The sequence below is a fragment of the Pyrgilauda ruficollis genome, unplaced genomic scaffold, assembly GCF_017590135.1.
Source record: "Pyrgilauda ruficollis isolate IOZ18807 unplaced genomic scaffold, ASM1759013v1 scaffold1, whole genome shotgun sequence".
Classification (NCBI taxonomy): Eukaryota; Metazoa; Chordata; class Aves; order Passeriformes; family Passeridae; genus Pyrgilauda; species Pyrgilauda ruficollis.
In genome coordinates, this window is record NW_024508100.1 from 17,307,634 (window position 1) to 17,333,837 (window position 26,204).

Here is a 26,204-nt window from a genome sequence, read left to right on the forward strand (position 1 = left end):
GTTTTCCTCCTACAGAGGTTGGATGTCGATTGCCAGTAATGTAATTTTTCCACAGTTCTATAAATTCTATAAAACACATCTCTTTTTCTTGTTTCTACATAATCCTAGAAGATATTAAAAGAAGTAGAGAACAATAATACCTGAAGCAACTTTCTTCAGATAAGCTCTCAACTTTCTTTGGGAAAAGAAAGGGAGTTGTCTTTATCAGTATTAAAAATAAATTTGAGTCCTAACAAGTTTACCAGTGGCACTTCAAAACACTGTCATTCACTTTCAGGGTGCCCATCTTGAAAAATAGTAGGTCTCGTGTTGAGGAGGGCTAAGATGTAAGCACAGTCTAGATCAGCTTGAGCCATGAGTTCTCTTTATCAAACTCTTTGTACCAAGTCCTGACAGAGTAGCTCCCAACTGTGCCGATGGGAGTGCAGCAATAAACCACTACACTTTAAAAGAACTGCTCTGAGCTTACTGTAACTGGCTTCTGAGCCTATATTATTTACAAAAATCTATTTAGAAACTGTTGTAGATAAGGGGCTTATTTGCTAAGCTACATTTATATCTCAGGAGAGGAACACCACAACCCCCAAATAAACAGGCAACCACAGGCTTTCGACTGAGAAGGCATTGCACCCAAAACATGAAAAGCAGCCTGCCATGGCCAGTCTCTTCTAAGAAATGTTTGTGCAAGTTGCATGTGTCATGGTAAACCAGCTTGGTAGCTCAGTAGTTATATTTGTTGCACATTAATTACACAAAGTGTCTTTGTAGGGTGGAAGGTAAAATACACACTGAAGTTACTCTGTGACTGAAAAGACAGAGTGGAAATTGAATGAGAGAGAGCCTTCCTTAACTCCTTTCCTAAAGAAAAGAATACAAATCACTCCAATAATTCAGATATGTTTTCATGCCCACAATTTTACTCTTAGTGCGGAAATTTGTACTGCTCTAATTATTACCTTTTATTCTTTTCTGATGAAACAAACTAACCTATTTTCTTGCTTTGGCACATCAATATAGATCCAAATGTAGTGTTGTTTCACAGGGAAGACACACAAATCAAATACTTCCTGCTCATAAACAAAAGAAGAGAGAGGTTATTCTCTCTGAAAATGAGACAATTAGAAACCTAAGAGAGAATTTTCCCCCAGAATTTTGGGGAAAGCCAAGCAAATATAAAAATCAAAACACTGTCAGAAGTTTAGAATAGTTTTCTCTTTACGCCAAAGCTGAGACAAGCATTGATCAAAAGGCAATCCAGATCTTCCAGTTTGCAGATCTCAGGGAACTTGCACCACATTTAAGGCTAGTACTGAAAATCAACCCGATGATTTTTTGCACAGCTCTAGGTAGGTGGCAAGATAGGGCAAATCTTCAAGGGAAGGGAATCGTGCCTTCCTTCCTTGGAAAGCCTGCTTAAAAGTGGTTCACCGTGCAAGGCAAACACTTGTGAGTGCTGAGGCCCTTCTCTAACCACACTGTTGTTTGTACCTGACCTCAAGGAAACAAACTTGCTAGAAGTATTTGCTCTCAGACTTTACTGAATGAAAGCTTAGGAAAGCCTTTCTTCACATCTTTCAGGGAGGGATGGTCTTTTGCTGTGTTTACACTGTATCCAGTTAAACATGGTCTCAGCATTGTCTACGTCTTCACTGATACTGCTTCACAAAGGACAGGGGAGGGGAAACACTCAACCCACTGAAATGTGATGAAATGTAGTCAGGCAATAAATATTTGTTTGGAACTTAAAATTTTTCCTTCAGACCCTGCCTTTCTGAGGATTATATATGATCACCTGTCAGCAGAGTATGCCCGTGCCTTCCACACAGCAGTGGGGAGGGCGTAGCTAACCAGAGCAGGTGGCCAAACCCCACTGCTCCTTAACCAGGAGCACCTCATTTAGCACCTGATCGTGCTGGAGTCCAAATCCAGCATGATGTCAAAACTTCATGTCCAAGCAATGATGCATGAAAATTGTTGATTTTTGCTGACCTACAGAACAGGGCTGGCAAGCAGGATGTATTGCTAAGGAGAACAGGTACAACATGCAATGTAATTTTACTTAATGAAAGTTTGATATCAAAATGGACAAAATAATTGAGTTACCATAGAAAGGTCAAAAGGGATTGCTGGAAAGGGGGAAAAAAGAAGGCAGCAATTTTCCTGTAAGTTCTCCTCAGGGTCACTTTCTCTTAGACATATGGAGGAACTTTAAAATTTTATTAAGAACTGAATACATTGTGTGGAGACCAAACATTTAATCACTTACAGCAGAGGCAGGGGGAAAAAAGGCCCAAGTTGTTTTTTGGTTTTTTTTCTGTGTGACTTTTTTCCCTGTCTGCCATTTTTATACAAGTTTATTTAACTCTCTTTTTTTTTCACTTTATCACAGATGTTTGCTGCAAAGGCACAGATGCTTTCTGGTTAGAAAAATATTTCTGGTTGAATATTCTATTATTAATTCACACAAGTTACTTTTCCATTTAGGATAGCAAGGAAGAGTAAGCCTTCTCCTTGGGGCTTACTCTTACCAGTTTGACATGGCTCAACTTTGCATCCCTTCTAGCTTTTTAATATAGTTATGTTTTTTCATTAAAGAGCAGTTATTTGTATGAATTTGTGTAAACAAGGTCCAATGCCTTGCTGTTGCAGGCAATCTGATTTTCTGAAGGAGCTGAATAACAAGCAAAAGAGTACTCCATATCAAGAATAACACACACCCAGTGACTAAAAACCCTTTCAGTATGAAGTCCACCCTGGCAACTCTTCTCACTGGTTCCAGTAGGAATAGTATCAAATCCTCACACTGCCAGCAGAGGACAGGAGAAAAGAAATAACCCGATGCAAATGGGGTCAGTGCTACCCAGCACAGTGCTGCCAGCAGAAACAGCCTGGCATCAGCACAGGTTTGCCTGTGCTGGACAGAAGCTCTCCAGACCATAACAAAACATATTATTTCACATCTGCCGAATCTGCCGTGCTCAGAGCAGGTGCTGGATGTTAAGGCCCTTTTTCCAGGCAGGTTAGCATTGCTGTGCTCTTATGATACACTCTGATGCAGTGCATCTGACAGCAGCCTTCAGGCAGGAGAGGCAGGGAGTGACCCACATGAGCCATGTGGAGCCAACATGTCCACAGTCCTGAGAGCCCACCAGCCTGCAGGTCTGCTCCTCCCCTGACTACCTACCCTCCCCACTGGATTTATTGCAATGGCTGTATGTGTAGACCGGACTCTATGTCTTACACTCACTTCCCCCTTCAACCTACAGCTACTTTGAAGCCCTGTTTTATCAGCAGTAGATGTGGGAGTGCCCAGTTTTATCTACCTTATTAAGCACCTGAGCTTTGTGCAATAGCCTGGGATGCAGAAGCACCACTTATTCCCTGGCACAGCTACCCAGCAATCTCCTCCTCTCCATTCTGGGCTCTGTGCTCCTTCCCAAAGCCGAGTTGGTGCAGAAATCCCCCCACCAGGACCCAGGACCACTGTGCAGGGGCAGCTCCCAGTCCTGGCACTGCAGCCCGCAGCCAATCCAGGCTCCACTTGCCCAGCTAGTGAATCCACACTTTCCCATTACTGTACAGACAGTTTATTACCTCCAAAAAAAGTGTTATCCGCTCTTCCTCTCTTATGGCAAGCAAGCTTGATAGCAATTGCACTAACATGACTTTAACACTACACATTTCCATGGAGCTATTCTTCTCAGCTACTTCTGATTGACTCATAGTAAAAGAAGCCTAAGTCTCAGGCTAATTCATGCTTTTGAAGTTGGCAGTCTCATTCACCTACAGCTCAGTGGAAAACAAGCAGTTGGTGTCAGCTGTCAGGAACCTGAATCAAGCTTTGTTAAGGCCTCCTCTGTCTCTATTTCTGGTTTGGGTGTGGCATGGAAAAAACAATATTTACCATCTCAGTAGCTGTGCCCTTTGTGTATTTATTTTTGTATTCCCTTTCCCCATGTGAATTTAGCATATGTTGCATGGCTTGGTATCAGCTCTGAATTTTGTTGTCAGAGTACGTGCATGTCTCCACTGAACATTAGTAGTGAATAAGCAATGTCTGCACAGAAAAGATAATACAGATTCAGCTGCCAGGCACCATTTCAGTGGCAAATGTAGATAAAGAGATAAACACCAAAAATACCATAAGATTTCATTTTCAATGTAAATGAAAGAAAAACTACAGCCATCAGCCCTGAATGGAAGACTACCAGGGGCCCAAGAAGCTACCACCATATACCATGTCCAATTTTTGTCTTTTAACATCTCTTTTTAAATTAAAATCACTTGGGAGTGTTTTCCATTGCTTTGGATGAATGCACACAGATTACTAAAAGGCTAGTTTGTATTTACCAATATACTTTAAAAACTAATGCTCAGTGTAATTATCCCATTAATTACCTTCTATACAACATGTCCATTCACTTTTTGTTTATATAGAGTAAAAACATAGGGATTTGCTAGGGTTCAGATGATAAAAAACCTCAAAGACAGTTTAAGAAAACAGTGGAAAGCCAAGGGCAAAAAGCTAGAGGAAGCAGGGAAAAGTCAGCTTGCTGTTTTCACAGCCAATTACCAGCACCCGGTATCCATCAAACTACAGCCTCAGCTTTCTTTCATTTCCCTACCATCCTTCCACAATAAAGTTTTACAGTGGCACCACAGAAATCAGTGTGGCTGGACTTTCCTCCTGGAAAGTGAAACTATTTGTCCCAGATTTTCCATGTGGGGCAAAGCCAGGTTTGAGAAGCAAGGAGGTAAATCAGTCCCCATCTCTGGGTAGGAGGCAGAACTTGAACCCAAGTCTCCCAAATGTCCTGAGAGCCAAATCTGCCTCTAGAGACTAACACTCTTTAGAAATCCAACCCAGTGACTTTCTTGTCACAGGGCAATATGTCAGACTGACCAATAAATAAAGTTTCAACACAAGCAGCAGATATTTGCTTTATGACAGTGTGACCTGAGACATTTCATTTATAGTCCCTGGAGAAAGCAGTTCTACTGGAAATGTCAGCCTGGTGTTAGCATACAGCATCATGAACAATTCCACAGGCAAAACATGCTCCAGCATATCACACCTGATGGTGCAATCTTCATTGATAATTTTGGTGAATATAGTCCATTCTTTTGCACAGGATTAAAGGAAAAAAAAATACTAAGCATCTTGATGCCAGACAAACTAAGTCTTTTAAGGCAATGAATCCTTTCCTATAGTTTTCAAGTATTGTTTTCCTGAGAGACTAAAAAAGATTGCAAATGCAATCAAGATCAGAAATTCAATAATACTACAGAAATGCAGCTGTATTTCACTGCTATCTCACTATTATCACATTTTAGCAACATTTGGACCTTTTTGATGCAGTGGTCAATACATTGGATCTGCCTTGTTCTGATAAATAGTTACTGTAATTATAACGTAAGAGCTCTTTGCTCTTGTTCAAGAAATTGCTGTGTGCAATCATTCCCTTAGCCACCCATAATCACTCAATGTCTGTGAAGGAAATTGGTTTAAAATAACAAAATGGAAAAGTTCACCTGCACTCTAAAGAGCTCTAGATTAAATTAACTCTATGCTTTACACTTTAATCTAAGTGATGTATTTAAAAGCAAAGAAAAGCCCATTGAATCAAAAAGAATTCATGTAAGAAAGTCATAAAAGGACCTCTTTTAAAGTATTGTATCAGAGTCATTGCTTGAAAAATCTTGAGTGTGACTTATAATTGTTTTGAGTATTTTTCTGTTTTAAAGGTTTGTTATCCATTTTCACAGCCTTCTTTAACTATGCTTTTCTACTTCTTTAACTATGCTTTTCTACTTCTACTCTCTGCTGACCAATCTATGTCAAATCTTCAGGAACAACGAGGTTAAAAAAAGCATCCTGGTATTTTCACCACACTTGTTATGTAAAAGCAGCTTTGTGTAGGAGAAGCATCTTGAGCAGCGAATCTGGGGGAAAAGACACACCCTACTCCACCACCATCACCTACCACCACCCCACCCCCCCCAAAAAAAAAAGGTGAAAGAAATATAAATGCAGAAGACAGCTTTCAGGCTGTCTGATCTGAAAGAAGACACAGATAAAATCTGATAAGGAAGCTGAATTACATAGCTTATACTGTTTTAGAAGGATTCCTAATTTTAGTGCACATACTTGATTCTTCACAAAAATCCCCACAGGAGTCTAGGTCTAAGCAGTTCTAGATTACAGGCTGCAAGATTGTCTCAGAAATAACTGCCCAAGCCAGGCACACCCCAGCCTCACCATTCACTGAAACACCTGATCACAAACAATTGCTGCCCCTAACATGCCAGGCATTTATGTGAACTCTGGACCACCAATACCTGTCATAATTAACAATATTATTTTGCTCACAGAATAAACTAAATTTGCTCCCACAACATGTAAAATTCTTCTGATGAGGAAAGCATCTTCTCCAGGTGTCATAATGCAAGCCATATTACTTATCTAGATTTCGTGTTATGATGCAATTAAAAAGCAACAAGAATAAGGAATAATGAAGAAAGTGATCAAATTATTTTTACACTGTTTCCAAAGAGGACAACTTGGTGAGGTTTGTTTTTTAAAATGAGCAAAATCAATTTTTTCTTTCAAACCTGACTCTTCTGCACCAAGTACATTGTTCTCCAGGTTTTACTTTCTCTTCTCAAAATCCATTATCCTGTATGTGCCTTAGCCCACACATCGTGCCCTGTGCATAGCTGTCTGATTTTCAGACCTGCTAGGAGCTATAAATTTGGGCAGGTGGCCAAGCTGTTAATTCATCATCTTCTGTTTCAGTCTTGCCCGGAAAATACAGGTTTGAACAATGAATTTATAGCATGTGCTTTGTGGGTCATACCTACTCCTTTGTGTAGGACTCACTTTGGGCTAGCAGTGACAAACCAAGGGTGTAACTCTGCAAACTCAAGCTATTTATAAACAAGTTTCAGTACCTTTTCCTTCTGTTTCCATTCCAGTTGGAAAATACAGTTATAACTTGAACTCTTACAGCCACAGAAAATGCAATTTTTTTCCTCTATTCCACTATAAATTTTCTTTAAAATAGAGAAACCAACATTGTCTCTTTTCCCTGTGGGTTCTGTTTTCCCTCCAAGAGGTTAAATGTTCATATTTCCCCCCAAATCTGTTGATTCTTTAGCCTGTTAAGCTGCTACATATGTTAAAATTGCCTCTGTCGAACAATCATGATGTTTTTAAACCACTGATTCTTCTTATTTTCTGAAATTCTTTTCCATTCTCTATATCATTCTAGCTTGATGTAAAAAAGAGAAATGTGCAAAAAGAAATGTTTTACAAGGCCAGTACTTGAGATGAGCCCCAGGAGCATGGCGTATTGCCAGCCTGTGATTTGCACTGCTGTAACAGCTGCATTAAATGAGTATTTGTTAGCATAAACTTAACCTGACTGAATTTCTCTAAAGTGCGTTTAGGACAAATGATCCAGCGGTGGTATGCTCTGTGCTGCAGGGCTTGTATCATTCAGTAGCACGCCATGATTTGTACGTACTGGATTTGTACGTTCTGCTCTTGACATGAAATGAAGTTAATCACAGACTGAGATTTCTTTGTTCAGTACAACAGACTTTTTTCTGGCCTGTACAGTTCTAGTTTATCTCACATTCCTGCAGCCTGCAATATTGCTCTGTCCACAGACCTCACTGTGCAGTGCAGTGCTAACTTGGTTGAACAGCTTACCTAGAGACTGGCACTGCAAACTCTCTAACCTAAGGACTCGGTCCCTTAGGAGCCTCCTGTTTTCTAGATTTGACCTTCTGTTTCCCAACCTGTACAGGTCTACTGCTACCCTGCAGGATATGTTCTTTATTCAGGTTGTTTTGGTTTTCCTCATCTCCATGACATTCCCAGTAAGTAGCATAATATTCAAAGATACATTAAAAAAAACCCTTCTGTGCTTCGTACAGAGTTCCCTGAGTAAGGCTCTGGAAAAGAAAGTTTCTTGCAAAAGAAACTACATGAGTAAATACACTACTGCACAGGAAAAGTCATGCTCCTTCTCCCAGAAAAAAATGGAAAGGTTAATTCCATCAAGGCCTGCAGATAGTGGAGTCCTTCATCCCCAAAACATCCTCTTCACACAGCTTTTGCAGCTCCTTTGACAGAAGGAAAATTAAGTTTAAATTGGCAAAGACCCTATGCATTTATGCCAGGAAAATCCCACACAATTTGAAATTAATCAATAGCACAGAAACCCCCTCCCACCTACCACATGGAGCCCAGTCTCCAAAAATCTGCAGCCTCTCTCTAGGGTGGTATTTGAAATATGCATGTTTGCAGAACTAGCTTCACTCTCCTCCCATGCCACCTTCCCACACAGAGAGATCTTTTGATACTTTCCTCCCAAGGGAAAAATAACACACCTATGTGGAAAACAAAGGCTAGAAATGCCTGATTTGAGAAAATCTTCTCCTCACTGAGCCAATTCACTTTTCTCCCACTGAGAAACAATGTATTTTAGTCCAGCAAAACACAACACAAATATGATTTAGGCTTCATGCCAATAAATCTTTTTGAAAGACCTCGTAAGAAAGGCTTGCCTGAAACAGAGCCTGAGCTCTACCCTGCTTTTTCCAGGCCCTTCCTTTGCTTTCCAGGAGGCCTGAAGTTTTCCTTAAGGAAGCAAGACAGCAATGGATTACCACAGAGCTTTCCATTAATGGCCTGTTGAAGCATCTAGGTGAGACACCTGCAAGACTCCGAGGTGTTTGTTACTCACAGGGTACAATTACCCAGCTCCCACTATATTTTGGGGTTTTGTCCCCTCCCTTCCTGCAGAGTTTCCCCAGGCAAGGAGGCTCCAGGTATCTTGTCTCTGAGCTGCCATCAGGGGTTTGCAGCATTTCCTTGTTTGTGTTACAGCAGCATCTACAAGCACCACAAGGGATAAAGGCCTCACTGCTTTGGCTGTCCCAGACACATCTAATAACACACACCATATTTAAACCATATTTAATTTATAGATTACCAGACTGTTCCAGACTGGATCCAACCTTCCTTACTTTAGGGAGAATAAGGAGGCACAACCCAATCACATCTTTCTTATTGTTAAAGAATGCATTATCCCTGAGAAAGAAATGCTCTGGGTTTTAATCCCTTTGGGTTTGGAAGGCACATAATTGCAGATACCTGAAATCCCATATGAAGGGTGTCATCAGGAGGGTATTGCACAACCTGTGGTGACCACTGCCTCATGTGGCTTTGGCATCAGTGGGTTCCAGTGTCTGCACTGGGCATGAGGTGGCTCAGAGCTCACCCAGAGCAGCAGGGACTCTCCAAAGTCAAGGAAACACCAGGTTTGTGAGCTTTAGGTTGCTTTGAATAATGCAGCTGTCAAGCTGCCTTGCTCACACAGGAGGGATCTACCAGTAGCATGCTGCTGTCAAGCCTAGTAACAGGACTTAAGACAACTAAACAGATTTTGCTAGGCATTGTCTCATGCATTAAAAAACTAATATCCCATACAGTCAGACAGGGAATTGTGAATTGCTCTGCCAGGGAATGGCACTTGACTGCAGCTGGAGCTGGACCAGAGCTGTGTCCCATGGACCCCTCCTGCAGTGCATCCACATCTAGAACAACAGAGAGCACAGGCAGGCAGTGCCAGCAGGAAGCACTGCCAGACTGTTGGGAGTTAGTCAGGCCTGTTAATCACAAAGCTGTCCTCCCCAGTCATTGCTCCACCCAAAACACACTGTTAATTGCCCTCATATTAATATTTGCCACCTGTTTTCCTTCTTCTTAGACTTTGTCTATGGAATCATCATTTCTCAAGCTTCCAAACTTTCTACTATCTGAAAAGGTAATAAATGAAAAAAAAAACCCACAAAACCAAACAACAGATCTTTCAATATAGCTTGAACTAGTCAAGCTTTGTTCCTTTTGCGCAGCATCACATGCAGAGTGTTCCTTTCTACAGGTAACAATATTGAAGGGGTTTCTCTTTCTTGTCCCAATTCAGGCTTTAGCAGTGCTAGTGTTTTAACACCATGTCACAAGTAGAGGTATTGCAGATAAAGCCACAGGCTTGTTTTGCAAATTCCCATGTTGGTTCTTGGCTGTTAAACACCACCTGAATAAGGAACTGACTAACAAACACAACCCTTGTTACAGGAAGAAAGGAGAAAATCAGCAGAGAGCTGTCTCTCTGCCTCACCTCTGGGGAAAACCACTCCTCCCTGTTGCCACTGCGGTGCTGCACCCAGGGCCAGGGGTCACCTTAGAGACACCCTCAGCTCCAGCTGTCTCGGGGCAGTGCAATGGTTTCTGCAGGTGCCAAGGCCTCTGACCACAGGCTCTCACCTTATGAACTCGGTTTAAACTCTAGCCACAGCAGGCTGCTGTTGATTTCAGCACTTTTGTTAATTGTGAAGCTTCAAATTCACTTTTTCCTGTTGAATACGTACAGCACAAGGAACAGGTGAGAAGACAGCCAACTCTTAGCAGCAGTTCAGCATCACAGAAATTTAATTGTGACAGGAAAATTCACAGCAAGTCACTCATAAGTCACTTTTGCAAGAACATTTTGCTACAGAGAAAATAAAAACATACAGCTGGATACAATTAAAGGATTTCAGGAGGTAATATGCCAGATAGAACTGTGTGAAAAGGCCTTCTTTCCTGTAAAGGACAAAAATATCTTATTCCTTCAGACCCCTTCCTCACCTCATGACAATGAGATGTGTAGACCGAAACTTGATCAGATAGCAGAAGGGTTAGGAGAGCACTGACTACATTTTTATGCAGATTTGTCTGTCCATCCTAGCTGAAATGAATTCTGATGTCTTTTTGACATGAACAAGGCAGGATTTGATAGAATCTAATAGCTCTCTGGGTCTCCATTAGTAACTCAACCATTTTCCTGTCTCTTCACCATCTCATCTTCCCAACACTGTGATCCAAACTGGGACAGCAGCCCAGTTCTTTGGATATCAGACTGGGAAGGAGCACAAAAACTAAGCCCTGATATTTTTTCCAGGGGCCCAAGAACCTCAAGGCTCACTCAAATAGGTAAAGACCATCACAAGGAGAGTGCTATAAAGGGAAAATAGTATTTTCACAAGGAATTTTAAAAACAAACCACAAGAAAATTACATTTTCTCAACCAGAACAAAACTACATCTTTGTGGCTTCTGTAAATCAGACTTACCTTTCCCTACTCATCCCTATTAACACATGCCATTTGAAAAAAATCTACATATAATAAATAGGAATGCCTCTAGATGTCAAAATCTGGGAAGTGTATACAGTGAATCACCACAAGAAAAGACTTAGAATGCTGCAAGGGACAGCACAGACCCCTACAGGCTCCAGTCCCTGGTCCACACAAGCATCCCTGTCAGTAGAACCTGAGAAAAAGTTTAAACAGCTGAGAGGAAAAAAAAGTTCTTACTGGAGGTATTCTTTATTCTGAGTTCCCATAAATCACTTAGGCCCTCAGTTAAATGTGATTTGTAAAAGATGTGCACTGCATCAGTATTTGCTTTGGAATGCATTGAGCTCCAGGATTTTAACTGATTTTAACATTAAAAAATAGCTTTTGTCAAAGCTGAGGAAACATCCATTGACAGAATGCAATCACATGACTGAAGGACTGGTATCAGTCGTCTGTGACTGCATTGCAGGAAAAGGAAGTCTTCGCTAGACTTATCTATTCTCAGCAACTTCAAAATTTCGATAAAGCTCATTCAAGATGTGATACATCTTGAAAAAAATCAAAATTTTACATTTTTGAATTTAAAATCAAAAGAAATATTGAGTAATAATAACAACTTTTCATTGTGTTGTCGGCTTAAAATCCCTGGACTGCATACAAATCACACCAGTTAGTACTTAAAACTACAACAGAGAAACAAATACCTGAATTTCAGATCTTCTTTACATATGAAGTGAACAAAGACTGCAAGCAGAGAGGAGGTCTCTTACCATTCAGAACTATCCCTTTGGTTTCAATCCTGCATATGCATATTGCAAGTACATACCAACCCCAGCCAAGCAAGGCAGACTCACAGCAGCACACGGCAGGGGTCTCCTGCCACTGGAAATGTGACAACCCAGCCTGCATTAAATGCCACAGTAGCACTGCTTTAGCTGCAAAACCATTGCCAAAGCACCGTGTGGAAAGACCAATGTGTACTGCTCACAGTTCTGAAAAAACGGGTGGGGTTGCACTGGCATAGTTAAACTGAAGCAATTCTGTATAAATGAATGATGTGCTGATTTAAATCTGGATTACTTATTAGTTTATTTTTGCTTCACAGCAGCGCCATTTCTATGGCTAAATTAGGCTTCAGGCTTAAACAGTTGCTTGGATTGTCAGTCTCACAGGATTAGTGATTTTAATTTAAGGAATGGGTTACAAGAAAAAGTAATTTCATGCTTTGAAAACAACTTTTATTTATTTCGAAGGCTTGGAACCTAGAACCATCACACCATAATCTTATTCAAATGTTGATGTCGTCAATGCATTTTAAATCAGCATTTAATTAGGTTAAAGAAAGAAAACAGTAGCTGAAGAAAGCCCAGTAAGGATTTCTATTTCTAGATAAAGCTGCTTTAAATGCATAACCAATTCTGCTAACTGTGGGATGTGATGCACACGACTGAGTTTATAGGTGTTCAGTGAGAGTTTGTGCCACTTCATGTATCACTGTGAGCAGTCAGCACAAAGAGAATGATAGAAATATAGAAGAGTGGGCCTATAATCTCTACTCCTAATTTAAAAACTATATTTGCCCTGGACTGCAACAATGCTTACTTTCCTTCTAAAAACTTTCATCTCCCCAAATCAAAAAAGTCCTTTTTAAGTTTTTTTAGCTTAAATGAGCATACATAGTAGGCAAGCTTTAGGGAACATTTCCTGTATTTAAACTCTGTCAATTAACAGTGCTGTACCCAAATCCCTTCCAAGCCATAACATGATTTTAAGAAAATTAAATTGCATCAGTGTGGAAATCTGTAGCAGAAAGAGAAGAAATAGAAATTAGGTCAATCTAATTGAATTGCAGTAGCTTATCTGAAAAACACCTTTGCTACCCAGTTTGAAAAGGCATTAGAAACCACATTAGGGAACCGTTTTCATTTTGAAAATCCTCTTCATTACTGCCTGCTTCACTGAAACGACTTTCAAAATCTTCATCTTTGCTACTCCTGCTTTGCTTAGAGGACTCACGGCTGATGCCTCTTCCTGAGCTTTAATTTGTCTGGAGGATGAAAATAATGCCAACATTAAAGCTAGAAATTTCAAATGGATGAGGAGAATCTGGCTTCAGCAGGATTTTATGTGTCTTTTAGGCCCTTATGTGAACATTCAATTTTAACAAAAAAAACCTCCTGTTTCTCACCCAGAGGAGGTGCCCCACCACAGTCTGGTCTCTGCACACACAGAAAGCAGAAGGAGAAAAGGGTAAAGCTATTGCCTACTTTAGCAATGGGGTTTTCTGGCCTTTGGGTACAGATTTACACCTCCCACACACGAGCTGGGGAGCTGCAGGAAAGGCAGTAAGCATTCAGTAGCCTCATGTTAACACTTCACCTCACTGACACCTGCTCCAGTCCCGGCTCTCCAGGACCAGGTGCTCCTGCTGCTCTGAGGCAGACTCCAGAAAGCTGGCAGCCCAACTCCCCTGTATTGCAAACCCCACCCCACAGATGTGACAGGAGTGTTCACACTGTGGGTGCAAGTATTTCGTAACAAATAGTAAACCAAATATATGTGTCATTTTTAGCAAGGGTGATTACACAAATACTGATGTAAGATGAGCTACCTAAATGTATGTCAGCTATAGAATAAGGGCCCATCCATTTGTTCCACTCTTCATCAGTGGAACAGTATCAGTATCATAATTCTGAAGCAAGACAAGACGTGGTTCCACCCTCTCAAGAAAAACTCATTCACAAAAGGAGGATGCATTCTCCCAAAAGCAGGAGGAAGAAGCAACAGCCACTTCAGTTCATTTATCTATCTAGAGGAATGTCCATTATTAAAAACTAAATTTGGTAGTGCAGGACTTTCCACACATATATATATATATATATATGCATATAACAGCAATGATGAGGAGAACCTGTTCCCAAGTCTGTGTTTCCTAGCACTAAGGATTCAAAATGTCATCTGAAGCACCTCTGTTTCACATTGGCTCATTCTTTAATTGTGTCAGTATAATACTCACACAATTACAAATTATAATGAACAAGTCCCACTCTGAAATCTGAGCCCTAAAGGCTACATATGTTATCCAAATATATAACCAAATGCTAAGCACACTGGGATTCTTTCAACCACAAATTTAAGTAATTATGACTATTCCTAATGTTGCAACAGAAATATCATGTTCAACTAATTATAGCTCAGAACACTTTTCTACTACATATTCTGCCATTTTTCAAAGTCACCCAATTTTCATCGCCTTAAGCAAAAGACTTCATCTAAATTTCTTACCTCTATTAGCACAATCTTTACTATTAAACCATTTGTGTAAGTTAGTTTTTGACTGACTCTAATCTTCTGACTGACAGAATTATAGGTATAATGCGTTTCCTCAGGGGATTTTCCTACTTAGAGAATCAGTCTGCAAATTTCTCACTCTCTGAATTACAGCCCATGATTTAATGTCATCCATTTCCGCATCCTCAAAACCACGAGGGAGACCCTATTTCCACAGGTGGCTCCCCGTGGCTCTTTGCCAACAAAAGTGCTTGCGACAGTGAATTACACTCTTCAGAAACCTTACTAATTTTTGTAGCTAAATTAGACTTTGCTTTGTCACTACTGCCTGCAAACAGTCAGAGATGGGGATGTGCCTGGGTGTTCCTATTTACAGAAACAGGCCCTAAGCAAGATACCTGCAATCCAGATAAAATCTGGCAAGACTAGCTTTAATATGTCATAGGGATATATTTGCATCAGATAGTGTGTGCCACATCAGAGAGTTTTAATGAAAAAGGCAGAGGAAAGAGGTATCTACAGCACATACATCTCCCCTTCCCATTCACCAGTAAATACATGATTTGTTGTAAGAACACAGACAACACAAGCTCCTCAGTAAGGGCAAGCAAAGAGAAGGTTCACAGCAGATCTACAGAGAGGGCCTGCAGGGAGCAGAGCATCAGGGAAGCATGAGGTCAGGCTTACAACACACCCTTGGCTCTGCCTAGCTCTAGGTCATCTCTTACACCTTGGTGACACCACAGCACTACAGGCACTGATCCTCAGTGGTTTCCCCTACAGCACAAAAGGCTGAAAACAAGCCTTTCCCCCAGGGCATCCCCACAAAGCTCCTGGCAGATGTAGACACAGGTGAGATTGGCTCAGCTGGATGGAGCATGGTGCTAATACTGCCAGGGCTCTGGGTGCAATCCCTCTATGGGCCATTCACTTCAAGTTGGACTCAATGAACCTTGTGATCCCTTTCAACTCAGAATATTCCATGATTCTGTGAACAGCTAAACTCAGGATATAATTGTGGATAAGGCCTTGCCTTTAATTTGTGAGAAGCTTCAGCAATCAGGTAATAAAACAATACAGAGCCAAGTTTAACACTCAAGTACAAGTGATTCACAGTACAACTTCACCAAGTTTAAGGACCAAACAAGTTTCTTCCCCTTGAAGGAAGGCCCACTGCCATGGAGAAGACACAGTAGAACACACAGCAATGATGGCTAAAGAGCAGTAAATTACAGTTCATATTAATACATGTGGCAAACCTAGGTAAAAAGGAGTAGAAGAAATGCAGCCTCTTCTATATTCCTTATACTGAAAACAGCCTTATCCAGTAATGCAGATGGGATGATGATTTACTTTTCCAATCACCCCTACATAAGACCTCAGGGTATGCAAAACGGCCTTTACACAAAGTTCTGTTTGATGAAATCAGGATGATGAATTCTTTTTATGCTATAAAATGCTGTTAGATATAGCTGTAGTAATAACTTCAAAAAATATCAAAGTCTTCAATTGACCATGTTATACATAGAAGAGAAAGGTAAAATATTTATTCTATGGTTAGATGAAAAAATGTTCTTTTATAATAAACACAAAGACTAGTTGCTCAGTGCCTGGCATTCTTTGTGAATATTTCCTGGAATTACTGGTGTCAGTGTCAAGCCAGTGCAGCTATAGGTGTGTTTCAATATTTGAATGTAGAAAAGGAGAAGCATTTTTGAATTTAAATTTGTCTTGGATATTTTTGGCATGAATTTTTAAAAACCAAGGATCATGGACCATGTCAGGATAAGAGCATTATAGGGAAAGGAAGAGAGATTTGAGGATTTTGCCAGATTAAAATGTTCAGTATCTTGTGTCTTGCACTCCTAACACTTACTCCAAATATTAACTTCCAGGTAAATATTCATAAATGCATTCACCACAGGTCTGGCAATGTTGTTATGAATTTTAGAGGCCCCAGATATGTCCTTTCCTAGAAGACTCTCTAAACAACAATAAAAACAAGAAAATAGCAAGAATTGATACTTTTAGTACAACATCACATGGTTCCAGCAATCATAGGAAGGTGAATGCCATTCTGCACCTATAGTTTTCAGAATGCTTTCTCACTTGTAGGCTACATGGGGCATAGGGCATATAAAGCAACATTCAACCTTTTTTGCAGTATTTTCAATCTTATTTTTCAGTATTTGAATAAAGAACCATTATTTTCCAACTTACTTGGAGATTATCAACATATCTCAGACATCCACAATAATCAAAAATCCCATCCATATAGAGGAGCTCAAATAATGTTCTGAATAACTCCCCGTTATTTAAAAAAAAAAACAAAAAACATTTCTTAGTACACATTTTTCAGGTCCTCTAGATATCTAAACAATGAAATCCTGCACTTTGCAGACTAAAGGGGAAGTGTCACCATTATGTTACATAACAACATAAATAAGGGGGAACATCCAGCCAGGTCAAAAAGGGCACTAGCCCAGGAGCAAAGAAAATTCCTCCTCCAGCATAACAAGTCTGGGCAATTGCCATCTATAAATATGTTACCAAAGGAAAGAGTACATAATGAGTTTCCATAGAAAAACCTAAACACTGTCCAGCACCACAACAGTGAACATGACAAAATCAAGTTTAACTTTTAACAAGTTAAATGTTCTAGGAGAATGTAAGTCTTCAGACACATGAGGTTTAAAACCAAGATTGATGTGATGTAAATGTTATGTAATTCCAGCTCCCCATAATACCAGGCGTGTTTGCACAATTCCTTCTGAGGTACCTGGTGCTGACTACAGCACTGAACTAGAGTCTGATCCAGCCTCACAGTTTCTGTGTCTCTTTGACACAGAATAAGGTAGAACTGAAAATACAATAAAAATCAAACAATGCAGAGACATTCCTGGTGATCCATTGCAAAGACAAATTGAATTCCCAATCATGGAAAACAGACAAATTCCCTCTTTCTGTTTTCTCCTGGAGTTTTCTGCAGCAGTCATTACCTTTGTTAAGCAGAAGTCGGTTGGAACCAAGAAAACAGGAGCTAACCTGCTGCTGCTCTTATCCAGGTGTCCAAAGAACAAGGATTTGTTGCAGTCATTGCTTTGCCACCTGCCTGAGGCATTCAACTGTATCTAGCACAATGGCACTGGAAATCATTCAGGAGTAAATACACAATAACATTTGTATGTTTACAGCATCTGTGAAAGGTGTGGGTAGGGTGATTTCTCTACTGTGTGTTTCCAGAGCAAGTGAAACCCATTAATTAAATTCATGCTCTTGTCCTGCTTCAAAAGTAAAAACAGAGATGATTTATGGGCACTGACAGCTGCAGGAACTGGTTTTGCTCACTCCCTCTCATTAATTAATTTTGAAGCATCTGGAAAGGTTGATTTCTCAGATTCTAAACATTCAAAAGGCTGCACATCCTCAGTTTCTGCAAAGAAAGAAAAATGCCTGTTTCACGCAAAGAACTGTCTGTCATGGTTTCTCAGTGCTGGCTGAATAGTGTCTACTGAAATTGTGTACCTCAACAGCCCTGTGCCTACCCAGGCAACTTGTAGGATAAAGCTGTAAGAGATGCCAATGACAAAAAACATTTCTTATCCAGTAATTAATTTGTCCTATCAACAAAATCTCTAAAATGAGAAAGTGGCACTTGTAGAACAGTGTAATCTACAAAACAAAACAAAAAATTTTCTCTAATAACAGACCCAGGGAAATTGCCACAAACTCTCCCTTCTAGAGGGAATATCAATGTCTCTATATTGCACGTAATGATATATGCAAATATAAATATATACAGCAATACACCAGTGTGTTTATTTCTTCTTCTAGGTTCCTTAAACAGGAGGCAGATTGCTAGCATTTGGGGCTGAAAGCTGGAGGTAAGCAATCAGAAGACATTTAACATGCAAGATAGGAACAGGAAATTGTTACAGAAGTGGAAAATTTTGGGTACTGAACTTTCACCCTCAGCTCCTGCAAGATTTTTGCTAATAAAGAACTGTATAAACATAGACAGATTATATTGCATTACTGCCCAGCAGAGCCATATGCTGCTTCTGCAGACATGGCCAAAAAGATCAAAGCTTCCTGTGCATTAATGAGCTAAACCTGGGTGTTGTATGTTTCATATCATGCTGTAGACGTATATTGACCTATATTGACAGAGTGAAGGGCTGGGCCAGAACTCTGGATCTGTCTTTCAGTCAATTATTTTATGATTCTGTACAACACTTTGTAAAACATAAGGCAAATTTATTTTGTTGTGATTCATGGCCAGACAGCAGAAAGCCTGCCAGGAACAAGGATACTGCCATCTAAAGCAGCTCACGATCACTAGTTACCAGGAAGAAATAAAAAGTATCCAGCATGGTCTATAAAAGTGGTGGAGCAAACAGAACGTAAAACTCTTTCTGCCAGTGACCCAAAGGGGCCTCACTAACAGTTGACTGTAACTAAGAACCTCTACCTAGGCATGAATGGGCACATGATACTAGGTTACAGAATCAGCAGACAGCACCATCCCACGGTGCCTTAGCTAACAGAAAGAGAGTAATTCTCCAGAAAATTCTCGTACAACTGGCAAGACCACAGAGCTCTTTCAAATAGCCTATTTTCAGTTGTGAATCAAGATCTTTCCTTTTGTCAGCTCTTTTTGCCACTCAGGAAACAACCTGTGCCTTTTGAGTTACTGATGAGGTGCTTCACGACTCAAGGAGATCTGTCAGATTTCAAATTGTTAAACAGTGTTCATTAAATGCTAACTGGTGCATAGCATCTTACCTGCTCACATTCTTCATGTTGTTGGTGACAAGTTTGATATTTACAAGGAGCAATGTGATGACAGAATTCAAGAGCTGACATACTGATATATTTAAAAAATTAAATTCAAGAAAGTTTGACAGAATAAATAATCTCAACATGTTTATAATTCATATGTACTTTTTGTAAAGAAAACTGTCTATTCACTTCTCTTCCTCAATTCCTTCAGTGAACCAAGACCCAAGACCACTATTGTATTTCCTTCTTCTCATCCCTACAGAGTCTAAGAGAGAAGTGTGCAGTTTGACAGTCAGAAGATTATTTCTTCACTCCAAGCATTCATAGAAACAATTCAGGATTTTCAAATTCGGCTTTGATTTCACAAAACTGCTCCTTTTCCTAAACTTAGAACAGAATCTTAAAGGCTTTGAATCCACTCCTAGCAAGGTTAATTAGAGTTTTACCATCAAAATGCAGTGAGAGAACCTTAATACAACCATATGTAAACAATCCATGTGTAAACACATGGGCACAATCACAAAGAATGCATGGAAATCAGAGGTTTGTTCCACTGAAAATTAAATTGCAATGAAGAATTGAACCTATCAAAAAGAACTCCCAAAAAAGTTATTGAACAACAGACTTTGCAGCAGAGAAAATATTTGAATGGTACAAAAAGCACAAGGTTGTTAGAGAAGGGGAGGAAACTATGAAGGAAATGCAAACCTCAGGACATTAGAATTAAATGGGCAATTAAAATCACTATTGATAGCTAAGCATTTGGTGAAACTCTAGGGGATAGCATGGAATTCTAACACTTTTTATCAACAAAGGAAAACACCTAGTGTCTACAACCAGGTGATCTTCAGCTCAGCTTGGAAGGCCAAGTTATGATTTCCAGAAAGAAAGAGTTAAGCCCTGTATTGTTTGATAAACTACGTTAGTTCTCTTTGATCCTTAGGGTGAGGGAAACTTTTCTTAAGAAAATTGCTCATTGACTTCACTCACTGTGCAAAGAGAGGCTGTGTGTGGTGCTTGAAAGCTTCACGGTGGGAGCTCCTAATGGAGCACAACCACAGGTGGATCACAGTGACAACTGTCCAGCCTGCTCAGAGAATGCAGCACCCCATGCACCTCTCCAGTGGAGGACAAACACAACTTTTAAAACCAAAAGCCTAGAAAGACATTCAAGAGGAGCAAAAGAAGGTGCTCAAATAACTGTGTCAAAAAGGTTCATTTTGTTCAGCATGAAGCACACCCAGGATCTGAAGCATACCTATGGTCTATGTCAAAGCAGGTTTAGATAATTTCATTTTCATTTTGGTCTTATGACTTTGAGATAGCATGTTTTCAGCAACTGAATGAAGTGGAAAATGCTAATATGAGCTTCTGAGAGCCTAAAGATTTTGTTTAAATTCCAGGTTATTTTGGAATGTGAAAGCTACTTGCTGCTTGGATCCATGACAACCATGTAGACACTCTTCACTTTAACAATCTACACCAGCATGGTAAGCCATATTCCAAAGGCTGAGTCTCAGGGTGATTGTGTTGTGCAATAAGCTGGAGTGACTAGGTGTGTAAGGCTTCATGCTCCTGGCTCAAATAGAGTAATATAAAAACTATTAAACAACATGAGCAAGAAGCAAGTAGGATATGGCAACATACCTTGATTTATGAACACTGTTTTACACACCAGACAAGTATTAAGTTTCCCAGAATATCTCAGAAAGGATGTTGCTAAGCAAAGATGATGGTAAAAAGAATACTTAATTAAGATGTCTGAATGCAATTTATGGGGCTAACAGCTATGCTCCAAACTATCACCAGCAAGCAGACAAGGAAAAATGTCCAAATGCAATGAAAAAAAAGATACTTCAAACTCAAGTTTAAGGACAAATATAGAACGTTTTGTCTACTTTTGGGTAAAAAGCCAATTGTACACACATCAGACAGAAGCTGACAATCAAACCAGTTATCATTGGACATGATATAAGGAGTGTGCTGACAACTTACCAGCAGCTGTGACTCCTTTTTGGCATTTTCATTTCACATTTCTACAGAATTATAGGAATTTCCTAGAGGATTCACAATAAACAAACAAAACCCAATAATAAATTAAAGGAAAACCCTGTGGCTAACCTACTACTTCAGAATTTGTTAAACAGACAAAAGGAATTTACAGCAGTTAAGAATGCACTTGAAAGTTTAGTTGAACAAGCTACCTGCATCCTTTCATAACTGGACCATGGATTTTATTTTTCATTTATTTTCACTGTATGCATAAATGTTTAGGCCATGGCTTACACAAAACAAATAAGGACATCAAGACAGAATTATGCTGCAAGTAAGATTGTTAGAGATCTGAACAAAAATTAAAAGGAGGACTCTTGTAACTAATTAACTAATAATGATACCTATATTTAAAAATAGAATGCAAAAAGGACATAAAATGACCGCAGTAAAAGGTTGCCTAAAAACAGGAACACACCATGACTCATTCTTCATAAGCTTTATTATTCACTTCACATAAAGTACTGATCACACCTTTAACAGATGCACAGAAAGATTCAACCCTTTGCAACAGTATAGTAAGATTGAATAGGGCTATAAATCTTCAAAGTGCAGCACAAACATAAGCTCTGAGAAGGATATGAAATGGTGACATACAGGACAGCTTAAGTGACTTGCTCTAAGGGCACAGAGCAACGCAGTGAACCGAGGCGGAATGAATCCCAGGTTCTCCTTAGCAACGAGACACAGATACCCCGGCCACTCAAATTTGCATTTAGGTTTCAATCATATTTCAGGCTTTTAATAGAAAGTCTTCTAAATGTCACCCACGGGTCAGACACGATGCAATGTTGTCCTCTTGAATTTGTAGGCAAACAGCAACCATGAAACTACATATACAGCCCGGGGTACTTCCAAACCTGAAGCTAGGTAGTGACATTTTATAAAAACTTGTCAGAGTTTACCCATAAATTATGAAAACTATAACTGCAAATATGTATACAATGACAGTATAGCAAAAAGAGCAGCAGCAGCAGCAATGAGTATGTTCCTTGTACTGTCCTTGTTGCCTTGTACTTTCCCTCCCCAGCCCCATTGCCTATGGGTGCTGAATTCAGGAATGAACTGCCCTGGCTTAGATCCTAGGAGTGTTCTGCTGAAAGGGATCTCAAGGACAACAAAAACTTCACTCTCTTACAAGAAAAACCTTGCAGGTTTCAAGAATGGTGCAAGCATAACTCTGTGTGGATTTGTTGTTTGTAATATAAGCTACACTGAGATTTTTGAAGTTATCACTCACACAGAGAGATGGTGAGAATGAAAGAAAGCACATGGACCTGTTTCTAAAACCCACGGCAAAATACATTGCCCATTTCACAGAAATGAACTCAACTTGGTGATTCATGGTAATTATAGGCTTGCATTCAGGCACAAATCCTCATGAGCTCACATTTCTCTCACTCCAAGAAATACTGAAAATATTTGTATTTTTAAAGGAGGAAAAGCATCTGCATTGCAGTATTGTTATACTCTAATTCTACAATTATCCCATTAATTTATTTATCTCTTTAGAAATTCTTAATACAAAACACTTTGCTGAGCTTTCCATGTAGCTGGAGCATGTCTGAAAGAACAACAGCTTTACCAATATTTATAATATTATTGCAATGCCAGAGGCATTTCTTAAGTTTCAAAGCTTGTGAAAATCTGAAGGGTGAAATTCCCACAAGCACACATGAAGTTTTAATGGATACTGTAAATATCCTGACTCCCAGAAAGAAAAAGAAAAAATAAAACACATAGGAAAGAAAGTCCCATAATACTGCATATTTGAAAGTTTTCTAATTTTACTGTTGTTGTTTAAACACTTCACATGAGTCCTAATCCACTGTAGCAAAGCTTATGCTCACTTTAAGCAGGTTAGCATTCCAGTTCAGCTCAAGGGGATGAGCATACTACCCAAGTGATTTATTTGATCACTGTCTAAATTTAAAATTCACAATGGTACCAAGAGGAGGTTGTTCTATTTCCACATTGTTTGCAGTAGACAGTTAATGCCTCAGAGGTACCTTCTTACTTATGTGTGCACATGAAGAAACCACTTGCAAAGTGTTTTACTCTTGCAGGACCAAGACATTTAAAACAAATCATTCAAGCAGTCGATGGAGTACAATTGGAAAGGTAGGATTATTTTTTTTTCTCCTTGTGTAGGTTTAAAAATTACTGGCCATTCACTATTGTAACTTCAGCATTCCACAACATAAACCATGTCTCCCTACAATACTCTACATATTTTCTAATGACAACACTACACTGCTACAAGCATTAGTGACAGAACAGAACTGTATTTCTTTCCAACCCGTAAATTTCCTGATGTGGGAAATAAATGCTTGCCAATTTCCTCTCTGAAGTTTAGAAAAAGACACTGTACAGAAGAAATGCAGGAATAAAAAATTGAATCAATCTAAGACAGTTAACACAGGTGAAAAATAGCAAGAGAAAATGTGAAAATGCAGGCAAATGGTATGGAAAGAACAAGAATGGAAGGCAAGCAGAGGAAAGAGGGGGATTTGGGAAAAGAGAACTACTTGGAAAACATAAGGATTGTTCACTTGGATTGAGAGGGAAAGCACACTGACTTCTAACAGTTTCCCTATAAAAAGCTCCAGGTTATGCCATTAAATGGTCAAACACCATTGGTCATTAAATGGTCAAAGCACAACTTCCTGACAATGTTAAGAAATCTACTTGGTCAACATGTTGGATGTGGGGGGGATTTTGTTTTGTTTGGGGTTTTTTTTTGTGCTGGTTTCTTTTTTATTGGGGCAAGGGCATAGTTTTTGCTGGGTTAGGGTTTTTTTTTACTTTTGTTTTTACAAAAGAGAATCATTGACTCGTTCTAACTGCTTATGGCTTTATCCAGTTTTCTTGGTTTTAAGAGAGGCTGATGTTCTGAGCACAAAAACAATACCACCACAATACCTGCCCCTAGCAATATTTCATATGATATAAACAAATCAGAAGCATCTGAAGTATTCAGGACAAGATGATTTTTGGGCACACTAAGCTACAGCTGAATACCAGAGCTGAGATCACATATCCTGCCTGGCCTAAATCCTGCCCAAACACATATACACAGAACACTCCAGTCCTGTATTTGAAGCAATCTCCATGGACATCCAAGTCTATTTTCAGAATATTGCTCCCTGAAGTAAAAATGTATGGCATACTTAAAGGATAAAGGCCTGCTAAACTCCAGAAGTGTCTCTTCATACCCTCTTCCTGAGACTCAACAGGGAAAAAACAAACAATCAAAGAAGCACTGAGCCTTTCCATAGAACTGATGTACAACCAAGAGTTTTCGATAAGATAGAATGACAGGATTATTGCTTAGACTTAATTGCTGATTTCCTACGTTTTATTTTCATATTTTAACTTGCAAGAATTTCACAGTATATAAAACATATGAGATCTCCACCTCTCTCTCCTTTTCCATCTTACTCTGTTCACCAAGGTCACCTAAAGATTCAAAGTCTTTCAACGGCGTATTTTAAAGGTTCTGTTATCTTTGGCCCCAGATTTCTGCAGAAGGCCAATAAATTATTTTTGCACAGAACTCACAGGCAACAGCTTCCAGCAGATGGGCCAAAAAAGAGCTTGATTTCAGAGTGTACAGCATGCTGCTATGCTGCTAGTGAGTGGCACTGTCTGGCAATGTACATGGCACAACCACAGAATCACGGAATAAGCTGAGTAGGAAGGGCCCCACAAGGATCATCGAGTCCAACTCCTGGCCCTGCACCATCCCCAAGAGTCACACCGTGTGCCCAAGAGCATTGTCCAAATGCTTCTTGAACACTCAGACTTGGTGTTGTGACCTCTTCCCCGGGGTGCCCATTCCAGGGCCCAAACACTCTCTGGGTAAAGAACCTTGCCCTAATATCCAACCTAAACCTCCCCTGAAACAACTCCAGACCATTCCCTTGGGTCCTGTCACTGGTCACCACAGAGGAAAGATCAGTGTCTGCTCCTCTTCTTTCCCTCACAAGGAAGTTGTAGACTGCAGTTAAGTCTCCCCTCAGCCTCCTCCAGGCTGAAGAGAACAAATCGCCTCAGAATATACTTAGGAAGCATTCTGACTTGTCAATTTTTTCTCACAGACTAAATCCTACAGCAGTAATGCTGTAGCTTTCATGCTCGCTGTCTGACATTTTCAGTTTTTCGAATGTCCCAAGTATGATTTCTCATACTTGGATGGACAGCATCCATAAAACTGCATGGAATTATTCCAGGAGGCTAAAAAATAAGCCTGTATACATATATATGCAGTTGAGAAACAATCCACATCTAGAAAATACTTCTATATTTAAGCAGGCTTAAATCATGATTCTTGAATAGGTATCTAAGAAAAAGTGACTTCCAGGCCAGAAGACAGCACCCACATCAAGTCCCAGTCAAAACCACAGAGGAGACAGTGATTGTTTTACACAGTATTCAGAGTTAGAGAATTCCATCATAAATTAAGATCCCCAGCTCAGTTTGACCCTCAGTGTCTAAGACACATTCACGCTATCAAAATCATGTCCTTGATGGCATGCTCTCAAGCAGGCTGCTCAAGCCTGCCATTGGGAAAAAAAGGAAAGTATAAGCAAGGGAACTTTGTGAATTGTAGACCCACGGCAGCACCATCTCAAGATCCAATTCTAGAGTTGTTTTTATGTTAAATGTTTTAAAAAGACATCGGATACAACCAAGGATTTTCAGGTGAAGGGCTGGAGCCCAGAACCCATCCTCCGAAGTGCACAGTTTTACAGAATCACATAGAGAGACTTTAACCTCTCAGGAAAAATGACATTTCACACACGGTCCTTCTGTTACATAAAAATTGGCTATAACTAATTTGAGGCTCCACTTGTGTTGCCAAACACAGATCCCCACTCAGGCCTAGCC

The 26,204-nt window shown here is 39.8% G+C and overlaps 1 protein-coding gene across 1 annotated transcript in view; it reads left to right on the forward strand.

Annotated features, from left to right (window-relative positions):
• CUNH4orf19 (chromosome unknown C4orf19 homolog) overlaps nt 1-26,204 on the forward strand; it is a 40,406-nt gene that overhangs the window by 1,067 nt on the left and 13,135 nt on the right. Inside the window, exons 2-4 of the mRNA XM_041490437.1 lie at nt 18,315-18,364; nt 20,666-20,752; nt 23,381-23,435. The gene's annotated coding sequence lies outside the window, so the exon portion shown is untranslated. The remainder of the gene's footprint in view (nt 1-18,314; nt 18,365-20,665; nt 20,753-23,380; nt 23,436-26,204) is intronic.